At 40.5% G+C, this 14,513-nt stretch overlaps 1 protein-coding gene across 40 annotated transcripts in view; it reads right to left on the bottom strand.

The window, feature by feature from the left end:
* The window catches only part of LOC110500605 (receptor-type tyrosine-protein phosphatase delta), a 589,354-nt gene that overhangs the window by 370,194 nt on the left and 204,647 nt on the right, over window positions 1-14,513 (bottom strand). For all 40 annotated transcript variants that reach the window (XM_036958029.1, XM_036958028.1, XM_036958035.1 and 37 more), the window contains one exon: window positions 8,335-8,408. The gene's annotated coding sequence lies outside the window, so the exon portion shown is untranslated. The remainder of the gene's footprint in view (window positions 1-8,334; window positions 8,409-14,513) is intronic.

Genomic DNA, 14,513 nt, shown 5'->3' with positions numbered 1-14,513 from the left:
TTTTTCAAACTACACTGTTGTTTATGATTTTGTTGTCATGGAGGACTGATTGGGCTCACTGATTCAAGTTGAAAAATAAATGCTGCGCTCATGGAATGGCATGCTTTGAGCATTACTGAAATGTGCTATTTACATGTGAAAAATGTATGCCATTTGCTATAGGCCCGAAGTTTACATTTTTGCTAGTGACAGTGATATCTTGATAATATGCAGCTAGTTGTTTAAACGGAAAATACACAGATGAAACAATAACAAAATGGGTACCCCGCCTCTGTTTTTGTAAAAAGCTGAGGGATGGGCATGGAGAAATGTAACCACTCTCAGATTAATAGTCAGAGCAATGGACGCAAGGACTGACCATCCATGATATCAACATTATGGTTTTTACCATGTTATAAGGCTATACAGTGTTTGTTTACATTTACAATGTTTACAAACATTGGAATAAAACAAGCTTATATTTTGGGTTTTCTTGGAGTGTGACAGTTGAACTAAACTCATGAGGGATTTATATGTTCTTCAAGAATCAATGTATATAAATATATCATTTCTAAGTCCAAAAGTGGATGTAGCAACTACAGATTGCCCCTTTAAGTCTATCAAAAGTGTGCAAGTTTAAGCATGTGTCCATTTGGCCTATGGATTTATTTTTTATCATCATGAATTAGATAAATGCCCCACTTTTTTTCCATAGGCTGGGATCCGCACACTGCAGCTGTTGCAAGAACGCATTTTTCACTGGCTGTCCACTGGTTTCAAAAGCAATGATTGATAGGCAGCTTAAACATCTTGAATTCAACTATTATTGGGTTCCAATACACATTTAGATTCGTGAACAGCCATCCACAACAACCACGATCCATAAGGCACAAATAGCTAAATGAGAGCAGCAGTGTGATTCACATCAATGCGCTATGTAGATATCAATAATATCTGTATCGCCGTAGACTACACCATTTCTGTCATCCTGACCTCCAAGTGTTTAATCAAGTTGGATAATCTTTGGATGCAGACAGCAGTCGCACCATTGGAAGACATAGCTTGGACTGTAGCCTACAAAAGCCTATTCCTGCTCTTTTCCCGAGAACACATTTGGTGTGTCTTCATAGTGGTCTCTGACTTGCAGTCAGACTCACTCAGGTGGAAGAAACTTAAACTTGCACCTTATTTTCAATGCTGATTTGAATGTCATTGAGAAAACAGAGAAGTGTAAAATATTTTTTCCCGAAAACATCCTTTCTGAATTTAAAAGTAATCCTCGAAGTAATCTTCTAGTTTTTCAAAAGTATCTGTAATCTGATTATAATATTTTTGCTGGTAACATAACGGATTACAGTTACTGTTTTTTGTAATCCCTTACATGTAACATGTAATCCGTTACTCCCCAACCCTGCTCATTGACATGGGTAAGACTCAAGTTCAAGTCCTGTGACTCGAATCCACGACTCTGGGCGAGACGCACTGTGATACTGTGTGCGTGTGTGTCTGTGTGTGTGTGTCTGAGTGTGTGCATGTATCAACTAGCTCTCTACACACACCACTGTAAGCTCTACATAAATATAGCCTGTCCTACAACATTTCCTCTCCCCACCAGTGACCATGTGTGAATAGTAGAGATAGGCTTCCATTCCATCAGCAGTGTATTCATATAATATGACTGACTGTATGGGGAGGAGCAACTGTCTGCTGGAACAGCAATAGGCCTGCTGCCCCTGAGGAGGGTGCTGCTAGCATGCTTTATCTGTGGTGTTTAGCTAAACTGGTTTGTATGATGTACATGTATACAGTACAGTACAGCTGTTATTATTGGGAACAATTTTGAAGTAAATTGGTTGATTCATCTCTATTATGTGACGATTCATCTATAAGACAACCTATGCACTGTTGTCACATTATTTCCCCATGTCATTTAGTGATTTGCAATGATATTGCATTGGTTGAGGGTTGACATTTCAACAAACATGATTACAAACTGAAAACTGAAAAAATATAAACGCAACATGAAACAATTGTATCAATTTTTCCTGAGTTTCAGTTCATATAAGGAATCAGTCAATTGAAATGAATTCATTAGGCCCTAATCTATGGATTTCACATGACTAGGAATACAGATATGCGGACTGTTGATTGTGACCTGTGGAATGTTGTCCCACTCCTCTTCAATGGCTGTGTGAAGTTGCTGGATATTGATGGGAACTGGAACACGCTGTCGTACACGTCGATCCAGGGCATCACCCCACCGCCACCATGGGGCACTCTGTTCGCAACTTTGAGATCAGCAAACCGCTCGCCCACACGACGCCATACACGTCTGCCATCTGCCCGGTACAGTGGCCATCGAAGGTGAGCATTTTCCACTGAAGTCAGTCACGACGCCGAACGGCAGGCAGGTCAAGACCTTAGTGAGGACGAAGAGCACGCAGATAACCTTCCCTGAGACGGTTTCTGACAGTTTGTGCATAAATGCTTCAGTTGTGCAAACCCACAGTTTCATCAGCTGTCCAGGTGGCTGGTCTCAGACGATCCCGCAGGTGAAGAAGCCGGATGTGGAGGTCCTGGGCTGGCGTGGTTACACATGGTCTGCGATTGTGATTTCATTTGGACGTATTGCCAAATTCTCTAAAAGGACGTTGGTAGATAAATTAACATTTAATTCTCTGGCAACAGCTCTGGTGGACATTCCTGTAGTCAGCAAGCCAATTGCACACTCCCACAAAAGTTGAGACATCTGTGGAATTGTGTTGTGGGACAAAACTGCACATTTTTGAGTGGCCTTTTATAATCACCAGCACAAGGTGCACCTGTGTAATAAGCATGCTGTTTAATCAGCTTCTTGATATATCACACCTGTCAGCTGGATGGATTAACTTGGCAAAGGAGAAATGTTCACTAACATGGTTGTAACAAATTTCTACACATAATTAGAGAGAAATAAGCTTTTTGTGTGTCTGAGTTATTTTATTTCAGCCCATGAAACAAGGGATCAACACTTTACACGTTGTGTTTATATTTTGTGACCTGTTTCAAGAAGCTAGGCGTATGTCGCACGTCACTACTTCAAAGTGGAGCCATTTGAACGTTTCAACAAAAAATGGTCTTAGCAAAATGTTTTTTTGCCGAAATGCCTTCTGGAACACGCAAACTTTCATGTGCCTTAATAACAAACGTGTATGCCATCTGTAAATACGAATAAAATTGTTAAATTACAAGCCTAGTTGGTTTAGCTATGACTGGTTGAGATAATTAATGGGCTGGATATGCCGAGTTCAGATTGGTCTGCCATGTAGCATGCTTCTGTCTATAACATGAGCTGCTCAGTATGTGTAGATACTCCTTTCTAACACAGCTTTTTTTGAAAGATATCATGAAGAACTGATAAAGTGTTGCTACTGCTCTCAACATTGCTGCCCTAAAGTTAACAGGAGCTATTGACAAAGATCAGTGGGAAAAAGTTATGATGGACTATTTTCTGGAGGACAATCGTACCATGTTGACTCTCACTGACTCTAAAAATGAACCAGACGATGAGGAAATCCCTGATTTAGGTAAAAAGGTTTTCATTGAACCATACATTGTATACATTGTAGAGTCTTCTGATGACAGTGATGGAGAATAAACGGTGATCAAGAAGTTGACCGCGTTTTGAAATCAGTGGAAACAGAGAGATGATTGCCAAATGCAGAGAGAGTCGAAAAGAGAACACAGAAGGCTGTTGTATAAAACACCGTCTCCAGATGAAATCTTCAAACTAATGGCAACCATGGCATCCATGATAGAAAGGCAGAAGCATTCATCTATGTTTACGGATAAGAGTCTAGCTACATTTTCAGATACAGTGCCTTGCGAAAGTATTCGCCCCCCTTGAACTTTGCGACCTTTTGCCACATTTCAGGCTTCAAACATAAAGATATAAAACTGTATTTTTTTGTGAAGAATCAACAACAAGTGGGACACAATCATGAAGTGGAACGACATTTATTGGATATTTCAAACTTTTTTAACAAATCAAAAACTGAAAAATTGGGCGTGCAAAATTATTCAGCCCCTTTACTTTCAGTGCAGCAAACTCTCTCCAGAAGTTCAGTGAGGATCTCTGAATGATCCAATGTTGACCTAAATGACTAATGATGATAAATACAATCCACCTGTGTGTAATCAAGTCTCCGTATAAATGCACCTGCACTGTGATAGTCTCAGAGGTCCGTTAAAAGCGCAGAGAGCATCATGAAGAACAAGGAACACACCAGGCAGGTCCGAGATACTGTTGTGAAGAAGTTTAAAGCCGGATTTGGATACAAAAAGATTTGCCAAGCTTTAAACATCCCAAGGAGCACTGTGCAAGCGATAATATTGAAATGGAAGGAGTATCAGACCACTGCAAATCTACCAAGACCTGGCCGTCCCTCTAAACTTTCAACTCATACAAGGAGAAGACTGATCAGAGATGCAGCCAAGAGGCCCATGATCACTCTGGATGAACTGCAGAGATCTACAGCTGAGGTGGGAGACTCTGTCCATAGGACAACAATCAGTTGTATATTGCACAAATCTGGCCTATATGGAAGAGTGGCAAGAAGAAAGCCATTTCTTAAAGATATCCATAAAACGTGTCGTTTAAAGTTTGCCACAAGCCACCTGGGAGACACACCAAACATGTGGAAGAAGGTGCTCTGGTCAGATGAAACCAAAATTGAACTTTTTGGCAACAATGCAAAACGTTATGTTTGGCGTAAAAGCAACAAAGCTCATCACCCTGAATACACCATACCCACTGTCAAACATGGTGGTGGCAGCATCATGGTTTGGGCCTGCTTTTCTTCAGCAGGGACAGGGAAGATGGTTAAAATTGATGGGAAGATGGATGGAGCCAAATACAGGACCATTCTGGAAGAAAACCTGATGGAGTCTGCAAAAGACCTGAGACTGGGACGGAGATTTGTCTTCCAACAAGACAATGATCCAAAACATAAAGCAAAATCTACAATGGAATGGTTCAAAAATAAACATATCCAGGTGTTAGAATGGCCAAGTCAAAGTCCAGACCTGAATCCAATCGAGAATCTGTGGAAAGAACTGAAAACTGCTGTTCACAAATGCTCTCCATCCAACCTCACTGAGCTCGAGTTGTTTTGCAAGGAGGAATGGGAAAAAATGTCAGTCTCTCGATGTGCAAAACTGATAGAGACATACCCCAAGCGACTTACAGCTCTAATCACAGCAAAAGGTGGCGCTACAAAGTATTAACTTAAGGGGGCTGAATAATTTTGCACGCCCAATTTTTCAGTTTTTGATTTGTTAAAAAAGTTTGAAATATCCAACAAATGTCGTTCCACTTCATGATTGTGTCCCACTTGTTGTTGATTCTTCACAAAAAAATACAGTTTTATATCTTTATGTTTGAAGCCTGAAATGTGGCAAAAGGTCGCAAAGTTCAAGGGGGCCGAATACTTTCGCAAGGCACTGTATTATACGTTTCAAATTTTGTTGAGAAAGTCGTTTTCATTGCAAGTTCAAGCATACTAGCTAGCTAGCAAGCTAACATTGAACCTTGTTGGTTAACTTAGGCTACCTGCAGATTCATGCATGGTGCATGGTAGTATAAGTAGGATTATGGTTCATTGTTTAACGAGCGAGCTACATGTCTAAACAAAAGGCTCCACTATGCAAGTAACCATTTCACTGTACCGTATACACCTTCTGTATCCTGTGCATGTGAAAAATAAGCGTTTTATTTGATATAGTATGTATGTTTACCAGAGACGCTAATTTGAAGAACAACATGACCTGCACCAAGGTCAGATTAGAATATATGATAAAGTGTATTTATACTACTACTTTTTGCAACTACTTTCACCACTTTTATTCTTAAAATCTTTGGTTGTTAACTACATTACCTTCTTCACTGTGTTTAGCACATGGCCTCATATGTGACTGACCGGCTCGATTTGGTCCTATGTAAGCAACATTTTTAATGGTGTTTTTTACATTGGATAAAAGTAGAGACTCAGAGCTACAAAATTGTATATCACACACTACAGATGAGGAACAATGGGAGAGTAATTATGCTTTGAAAGATGATAGGGGCGTGGATCAGAAGGTAGGGGCGTGGATCAACTTTTGAGAAAACGGTACACCTACTGGAGAGCTCTTCTTTGTCTACACCCATTCAGCATCATTCACACCCTCTTAAGCTTTAGCCCCACCCATCTCTTTAAGGATTCACATGTGAGGCCATGTACTAAACAACCAAAGATTTCAAGACAGAAGGCTGGTTTATACTACGGGTTCGTAAATTCTATCTGGAGTGCCAGAGTGCACTCAAAGTTCGTAATCTCAGAGCGTTGTCAGATTGTCCGTTCGTAAATACAGAGCATTCCACTCTCGGAGCATTCAGAGCGCACACTAGACGCTCTGACGGAAGAGTAGAGTTGATCCGAGTGTTCTGACCTAACAAAAGCAGTCAAGCACCGAATGTAATTGGCTAATGCTGGGTAGGTTGCTAGTGTCACGGCTCCTCCTCTGCATTACAGGGGCGGTTCCTCCTGCGGGCAGAGGAGGGTCGTTAGTGATTGGAGTCACCTGGGATCAGAGTATTTAAACTGTCACTAATCACCTCTCTCTCTCTCTCTGCTCCTCCAGGTATGAACCTGTTTTGTTTGTTCTTTTGTAGTTTTGCATAGTTTTCACTCAGTCATTCACACACACAGATTCACGCATCCATGCACTTTACATACACCTTACATTATGATACTTCCACACCTCATTCCTTTTTCTTAGTTTAAAGTTATTAGTTTTGTTTACAATAAAGACATTTTTTTAATTGGCCTATACCTGTTGTTCGAGTCCCCTCATTTTTGCCACAGGCTATGAGCCGGCCTGTGACACTAGCTACTTCCAGACACAAATGAGAGAACAGCTTACTCTGACCATTTTACTCGCCCTAGCAGAGCCGGTTAGGCTGTTTTTATGTTATCTAGAGCGTGGTTAACTCTAACTGTGCTGCTGGCATTAATTTAATTATGCTTTTTTGCCAACTTTTACTGACACTGGACATATTCAACGGGTGTTGAGCGTTTGTAAATTCCTCAGTTATTCTGCACTCTGGCACACTCAGACAAGAATGCTCTGAAATCGGAGTAGATAGCCAGAGCAAATTTATTAGCTGCGTCTATCGACAGTTGTCGCAGTAACATAATGAACATTCTATTGAAATGGTTACTTGCATAGTGGAATCTTTTCTTTAGACATGTACAGTAGCTAGCTAAGCACTGAACCATAATCCCAACTCATAACATTACTACCCTGCAGGTAACAAACCAACTAGGTTCAATGTTAGCTGGCTAGCTAACATTAGGCTATAACTAGCAATGCAAATGGCTCATACACATAGGTAACGTTAGCTAGTGAGCCTGCCAGCTAATGTTAGCTAGCTAACAGTATGCTTTAACCTGAAATGAAAACAACTTTCTGAAAAATTTAATGGTGTAATATCTGAAAATGTAGCCATCAAAACATTCTTACCCTTATACATGGATGCTTCTCCCTGTGTCATGGATGCCATGGTTTCCCGTAGTTTATAGATGTAATCCGTAGACAGGTTTAATACAACCACATTCTGTGTTCTCTTTTCGACTCCCTCTGCATATTAGCAATCAAACGCCAGAATTTTCTGCATCTCCTTAGCTATCATACTCTAATTCCACCAGGCATTCCACTGATTTCAAAACTATTGTCCTACAGAAATTGGAGTGCAACACTGTGCAGTTCTACGATATATCTTTCAAAAAACCTGTTAGAAAGGATTTACCTACCTACCTCTCTCGGCATGTCCAGCCCATTAATTATCTCAACCAATCATGGCTAAAACAACCAGGCTCATAATTTTATTTATTTGTATATACGGTTGGCATCCAAGTTTGTTATTAAGTCACATGAAAGTTCACATGTTCCAGAAGGCATTTCTGCCAAAAAACTCATTTTGATTTAAAAAAAAGTTTACGTACAAATGGCTCTCCTGTGAAGTAGTGATGTGCGACATATGCCTAGTTTCCTGAAACGAGTCACATGTGAATCCTTAAAGACATGGGTGTGAACGATGCTGAATGGGTGTAGACAAAGAACTCTCCAGTAGGTGTACCAAAACATTCAAGGGCCATTTTCTCAAGTGGGGTTACAAGTTTATCAACTTTCAAAGCAGAATTACTTTCCCATTGTACCTCAACTGCAGTGTTGATACATATGACCGAATCCAGGTGGTTGGTCACATTTTTATTCAGCGTAGTATAAAGCTAATTTGGATGAAGAGAATGTATCATTGATCTGCATAGCTCTTACCTGTTAGGAACACTTGATACCAATGCTGCCTCGGACCAGAAGGAATGAAAGAATCTGAACTCCTCGGAATTTCCCTGGAAAAGAAGATGTTTGGAAGGATTTAGGTGACATCACTAAACAACTGTCAATGTTTTTAATACCCACTCAGAACCAACCATGTGATGATAATAGATGTGGCAATATGATCATCTGTGACATCTTCATGGGGAGGCTGTCAATGCCACACACAGGCTGCATCCCATATTCCCTATGGGCCCTGGTCAAGTAGTGCACTTTGTAGGGAACAGGGTGACATTTGAGACACAACCAAATACTATTGACCAAGTAATACTGAAGTTCATTGCTTCACTGATTGTAGAGAACACCAAAATACAAAGATCCTATGCCAGTTTAGAGCAGGACGATGATAGGAAGGATGGTTTTCATTTCATTACGGTGTCCGCCCAAAACACTTGCACAAATATTTATATAGTGACAGTTTTCTCCATATACTGTACAGTCACTGTTATTTGCATTGTTGGTTTGTAAACAAGCACAGCCCCAACTCACTCTCTCTATCTCTCTCTCACACATACACAGTCTCTCCATTCTCAGTGTCATCCTTTCTCTCTTCCTCTCTCCGTCTCACCCTCTGTCTGTGAGTAGTCTTAATTGATTTGTCTTCAGCCGCGTAGCGATCGACAGCTGGGAGATAATGGGGAAGTAAAGGAACACAGACGAGCCCCGGAGGACCAGAGAGAGAGCTCTTCCTCACCAACGACACACACACTCACACACACGCTCGGTCACACACCAAATGGTGGGGAATAATTCAGTCCCGGCTTGTATTGTGTCCTTTGTGTTCCACCCACACCGAGCCTTTAGTCTATTTTACCAGTACTTTAATATGCAAAATCATCTGTTTACTCTCCAAAAGATCAAAGTAGGTTCTAAAGATTTCTAAAAATCACTTCCTTCATTATGCAAGCCAACAAGGAGTGGCAGAGTGTGCTTCTCACGCCCAGCATTGGAGCATACTGATTAATTAGCTTGTATAATTAGCTTAATGACATAGAGAAACATGGCTCCAGCCACCCAAGAAGTTATGCTAATGATCTCCTGTCTATAGCAATTAAAACACCCATAATTTCAGCACCAAAATAGTGTAGTTCAGAACTATGAGCTGGTAGGCTTGTATTGTAAGGTGTCACAGCATTGTGTTAGCTGTGTGTTAGCTGTGTTAGCTGATAGCATTGCTGATAGCAATGTGGTAGCAGATAGGCGCAGTGCTGAAAAGTACAGGGGCCGGATTCACAAAACACTACTTCCGAAAAAAAACCATAAGATGTTTAAGGAACAAAATAAGAAAGTTCATAAAATTGTTCGTAAGTGCAATTCCTCAAAATGTTCTTAGGAATTCATAGTTTTTTAGGAACTTAGTAAATATCTTTCCTAAGAACTTCACCATTCATGTGGACCAACTAGAGGAGAAGGTGTTGTCATGATAGGAAAGACAGTGGCAGAGGGACTGCACGACCACTAAGTTAGATAGCTAGCTAGCTAACATGTAACGACATTAGCCAACATAGCTAACAACGTTAACATTAGCCAAGTTCTTCTTTGCAAATTGACGAGCTAATGCTAGATATTTAACACTTCTAGAATATTGTAATATATTGTTAATTACTAGCTAGCTAGATAATGCGCATGTAATTAGTTTTCTTGCTGTGTTTAAATGTCCGATAGCCAACTGTGTCTGTGGGCCGGAGCAGGAAAAGGTTATTGGTTACAGAAGTATCCATTCATCACAAGACAAGGGTTTAGCTGTCCTAAAGTTAAGTACATTTCCAAGAAGAAATCCTTAAATATTATTTTCAAGAATCCTATTTCTTCCAATCTTTTTTCTTAGGAAGAAACATTGGAAAAAACTTAAGAACCTTTTCAATAACTTTATTGAGTTATAGCAACGTTGCTTAACTCTCCTCATAAGTCTATAGTGGGCAGTTTAGAAGAAATGTCTTCTTAAGAAAGATAATCTGTGAATTGTGAATCTGGGCCCAGGTTTCTATATCTATCTCCTTTAAACAGAAACCATTGCCAACTCATGGTCCATATTATGACAGTACAGTGTCCCTATTAGGATAGCCCCAAAGTCACAAAGACTTTGTGTCTCAGAGTTGCAAGTCATGTGAAAGAATAGAGAAGTAATTTATGTGTTTCGGAGCTGCTGAAAACAGTTGAGTTTCGCAAACACATCACAATCAATATAGAGAAGCAGGGGTGTATTCATTAGTTCACAATGTAAAAAAACAACAAAAACAACAAATAAACAACATTTTGCAACAAAATGAGAGTTGCTTATTGGTCAAGTTAAGGTAAATCCTCCCCTTTTTTGACCTGTTTTCTTCTGTTTGGCTCCTCGTAAATACACCCCAGGTGAAGAAAGGTGGATAGCCTCTTTACTTGGCTGTGCAACATCTTTATCTCAATTTGTAAAACATGTTTTATCTACTGATAACAGTGGCTATGGAACATAACTAGGCCTACTGTATATATACAGTGCCTTGCGAAAGCATTCGGCCCCCTTGAACTTTGCGAACTTTTGCCACATTTCAGGCTTCAAACATAAAGATATAAAACTGTATTTTTTTGTGAAGAATCAACAACAAGTGGGACACAATCATGAAGTGGAGCGACATTTATTGGATATTTCAAACTTTTTTAACATATCAAAAACTGAAAAATTGGGCGTGCAAAATTATTCAGCCCCCTTAAGTTAATACTTTGTAGCGCCACCTTTTGCTGCGATTACAGCTGTAAGTCGCTTGGGGTATGTCTCTATCAGTTTTGCACATCGAGAGACTGACATTTTTTCCCATTCCTCCTTGCAAAACAGCTCGAGCTCAGTGAGGTTGGATGGAGAGCATTTGTGAACAGCAGTTTTCAGTTCTTTCCACAGATTCTCGATTGGATTCAGGTCTGGACTTTGACTTGGCCATTCTAACACCTGGATATGTTTATTTTTGAACCATTCCATTGTAGATTTTGCTTTATGTTTTGGATCATTGTCTTGTTGGAAGACAAATCTCCGTCCCAGTCTCAGGTCTTTTGCAGACTCCATCAGGTTTTCTTCCAGAATGGTCCTGTATTTGGCTCCATCCATCTTCCCATCAATTTTAACCATCTTCCCTGTCCCTGCTGAAGAAAAGCAGGCCCAAACCATGATGCTGCCACCACCATGTTTGACAGTGGGGATGGTGTGTTCAGCTGTGTTGCTTTTACGCCAAACATAACGTTTTGCATTGTTGCCAAAAAGTTCAATTTTGGTTTCATCTGACCAGAGCACCTTCTTCCACATGTTTGGTGTGTCTCCCAGGTGGCTTGTGGCAAACTTTAAACTACACGTTTTATGGATATCTTTAAGAAATGGCTTTCTTCTTGCCACTCTTCCATAAAGGCCAGATTTGTGCAATATACGATTGATTGTTGTCCTATGGACAGAGTCTCCCACCTCAGCTGTAGATCTCTGCATTTCATCCAGAGTGATCATGGGCCTCTTGGCTGCATCTCTGATCAGTCTTCTCCTTGTATGAGCTGAAAGTTTAGAGGGACGGCCAGGTCTTGGTAGATTTGCAGTGGTCTGATACTCCTTCCATTTCAATATTATCACTTGCACAGTGCTCCTTGGGATGTTTAAAGCTTGGGAAATCTTTTTGTATCCAAATCCGGCTTTAAACTTCTTCACAACAGTATTCACATCTCGGACCTGCCTGGTGTGTTCCTTGTTCTTCATGATGCTCTCTGCGCTTTTAACGGACCTCTGAGACTATCACAGTGCAGGTGCATTTATACGGAGACTTGATTACACACAGGTGGATTGTATTTCTCATCATTAGTCATTTAGGTCAATATTGGATCATTCAGAGATCCTCACTGAACTTCTGGAGAGAGTTTGCTGCACTGAAAGTAAAGGGGCTGAATAATTTTGCACGCCCAATTTCAGTTTTTGATATGTTAAAAAAGTTTGAAATATCCAATAAATGTCGTTCCACTTCATGATTGTGTCCCACTTGTTGTTGATTCTTCCCAAAAAAATACAGTTTTATATCTTTATGTTTGAAGCCTGAAATGTGGCAAAAGATCGCAAAGTTCAAGGGGGCCGAATAATTTCGCAAGGCACTGTACATATATATCTATATACCCCTGATGCAAAATGTATAGAATATGTCTCTGAACATAGACGGAAGTACAATACTTTCATCTTAGGAGACAAACAGCTTGAAAGCAGTCAGTCATCAAAAACCTGCCACACACCCTTCTACCGAAAACACACACACACACACACACACACACACACACACACACACACACACACACACACACACACACACACACACACACTGTTGGGGAATAATCAGAATTGGTTGGTAACATAGGTAAGATGTTTTATATTCATCATATGTTTGTAAGTTACTTCTCATCAGAATGTTATTTTTGTATAATACTGTGGCGGGGTTTCAGTATCTGTTTTATGTCAAGACTAAGTTGCTTGGGCCGGAGAGAGGGGAGAGGTCAAGCGTGCATCTCTTGGCTCCACAATGTCTGTGTGCCAGTCAGTGTGTCTCTGTGATCTTGTCAAGATAGGATGGATTTGATATATGCCTGTTGATATGGAGGATTGGTTTATGGTTCTGAGTTTGAGAAAATAACATAGTTTAGGAGACAAAGCTGAACGATAAATTATGCCTATGCTGTCTCACTATGTGTCTTTACTATAAAGGATCTCAGTTGAAATGTGTGAGGGGCTCTCAAAGAATTCATTGATAGACACTGAATTGATCTGAGAGTCTGAGGTTGTGGTAGAGCTCATATAATTAAAGATGGACTTTGTGATAACTAACTCTGACTTGTGTGTGGTTTGCTCTCATGATTTGGTCAATAGAGGAAATTTCCACAACATTACACACACACACACACACACACACACACACACACACACACACACACACACACACACACACACACACACAGAGACACACAGCACATTAGGTATGCGGCAGACCACACAGAGACTATGTCTACTCTATTTCTGACAGAAAGTACTAGCATTCCCAACCACACCTGAAACATAAATCCCACATTTATGACCTTCCCATAACTGTAAGTAACGCTGAAGCACCGGGGTCAGCTCATAAAAACCACTGTGAGGGGAGAAGGAAGGTAAATCAAATGCTCATATCCTAGTACATGTCGAAAAGGCAGGTCAAGCGAACAAATATGGTCAAAAAAATGGAAGACCGTTTTTTTTTTACCATTTAACCGTGGGGTTAGCCGATCCCCACGGTCATAAACGTCAGTAATTTACAATAAAACGCTGTCCGCCACCCACTATGTGTAGACGTTATGGCGCTATCAGGCTTGGACAAACATGAGATGGGATGCTAAATATGAAACCAGGATGGTTGGTTTTTATGTAGCAAGTAGGCAAAGGGAGACTGCATCAAAATAATGTTAGCGCTAAAGGCGTTTTAACGTTCCGGGCTGCCCGTCATGCCGGACAGAGAGTTAAATCTCAATCAACTCAAGGAAACCAACGTCATAATTCAAGTTTATTACAGATACATATGAATCGAATAAAAGGATGCTCAAGATTATCCATTGATGACATTCTGATTATAATGACAAAGGACAAACAAACATTATATTGTCATACTGTAGTTAGATACAAATATCCCAGGGTGATCACAAGTACTACTGCAAACACCCAAACACCCGCTTAGCTTCCATTTATGCTTACACTACCAAATAACATATCCACTATCCCTAGCACTTCCAAAAACATCTAATTACAACACAGAGTTGCAAACAGCCTGTCTGAGCTGTGCTGAGCTGTGTTGCCAGCAGCAGGTGCAACGAACGGTATTCACTTGTGAGAGCGGAAACATCACAGTTTTAGCTGACACCATTCTGTCAGAAACTTAGGCTTGCTTGTCAGCGCTCTGCTCAAACAAGTCTATGAAAGCAAGCAGAGGAAAGGAAGGAGTTGGTTTCTCTCCCCCGGTTTTCACCCCCGACAGCTGGCTCTGTGGCGCACGACTACGTCATAAACATTTAAATCTAGTGGGATTCTGTGAATCACACATCAGATCAATGGACATCAATGAGGTTAGTTCCGCTGTTGATGCTCAACGTCATTCATG

Source organism: Oncorhynchus mykiss, chromosome 21, assembly GCF_013265735.2.
Source record: "Oncorhynchus mykiss isolate Arlee chromosome 21, USDA_OmykA_1.1, whole genome shotgun sequence".
Taxonomy (NCBI): domain Eukaryota; kingdom Metazoa; phylum Chordata; class Actinopteri; order Salmoniformes; family Salmonidae; genus Oncorhynchus; species Oncorhynchus mykiss.
This window is presented reverse-complemented; position numbering and strand designations above follow the sequence as displayed.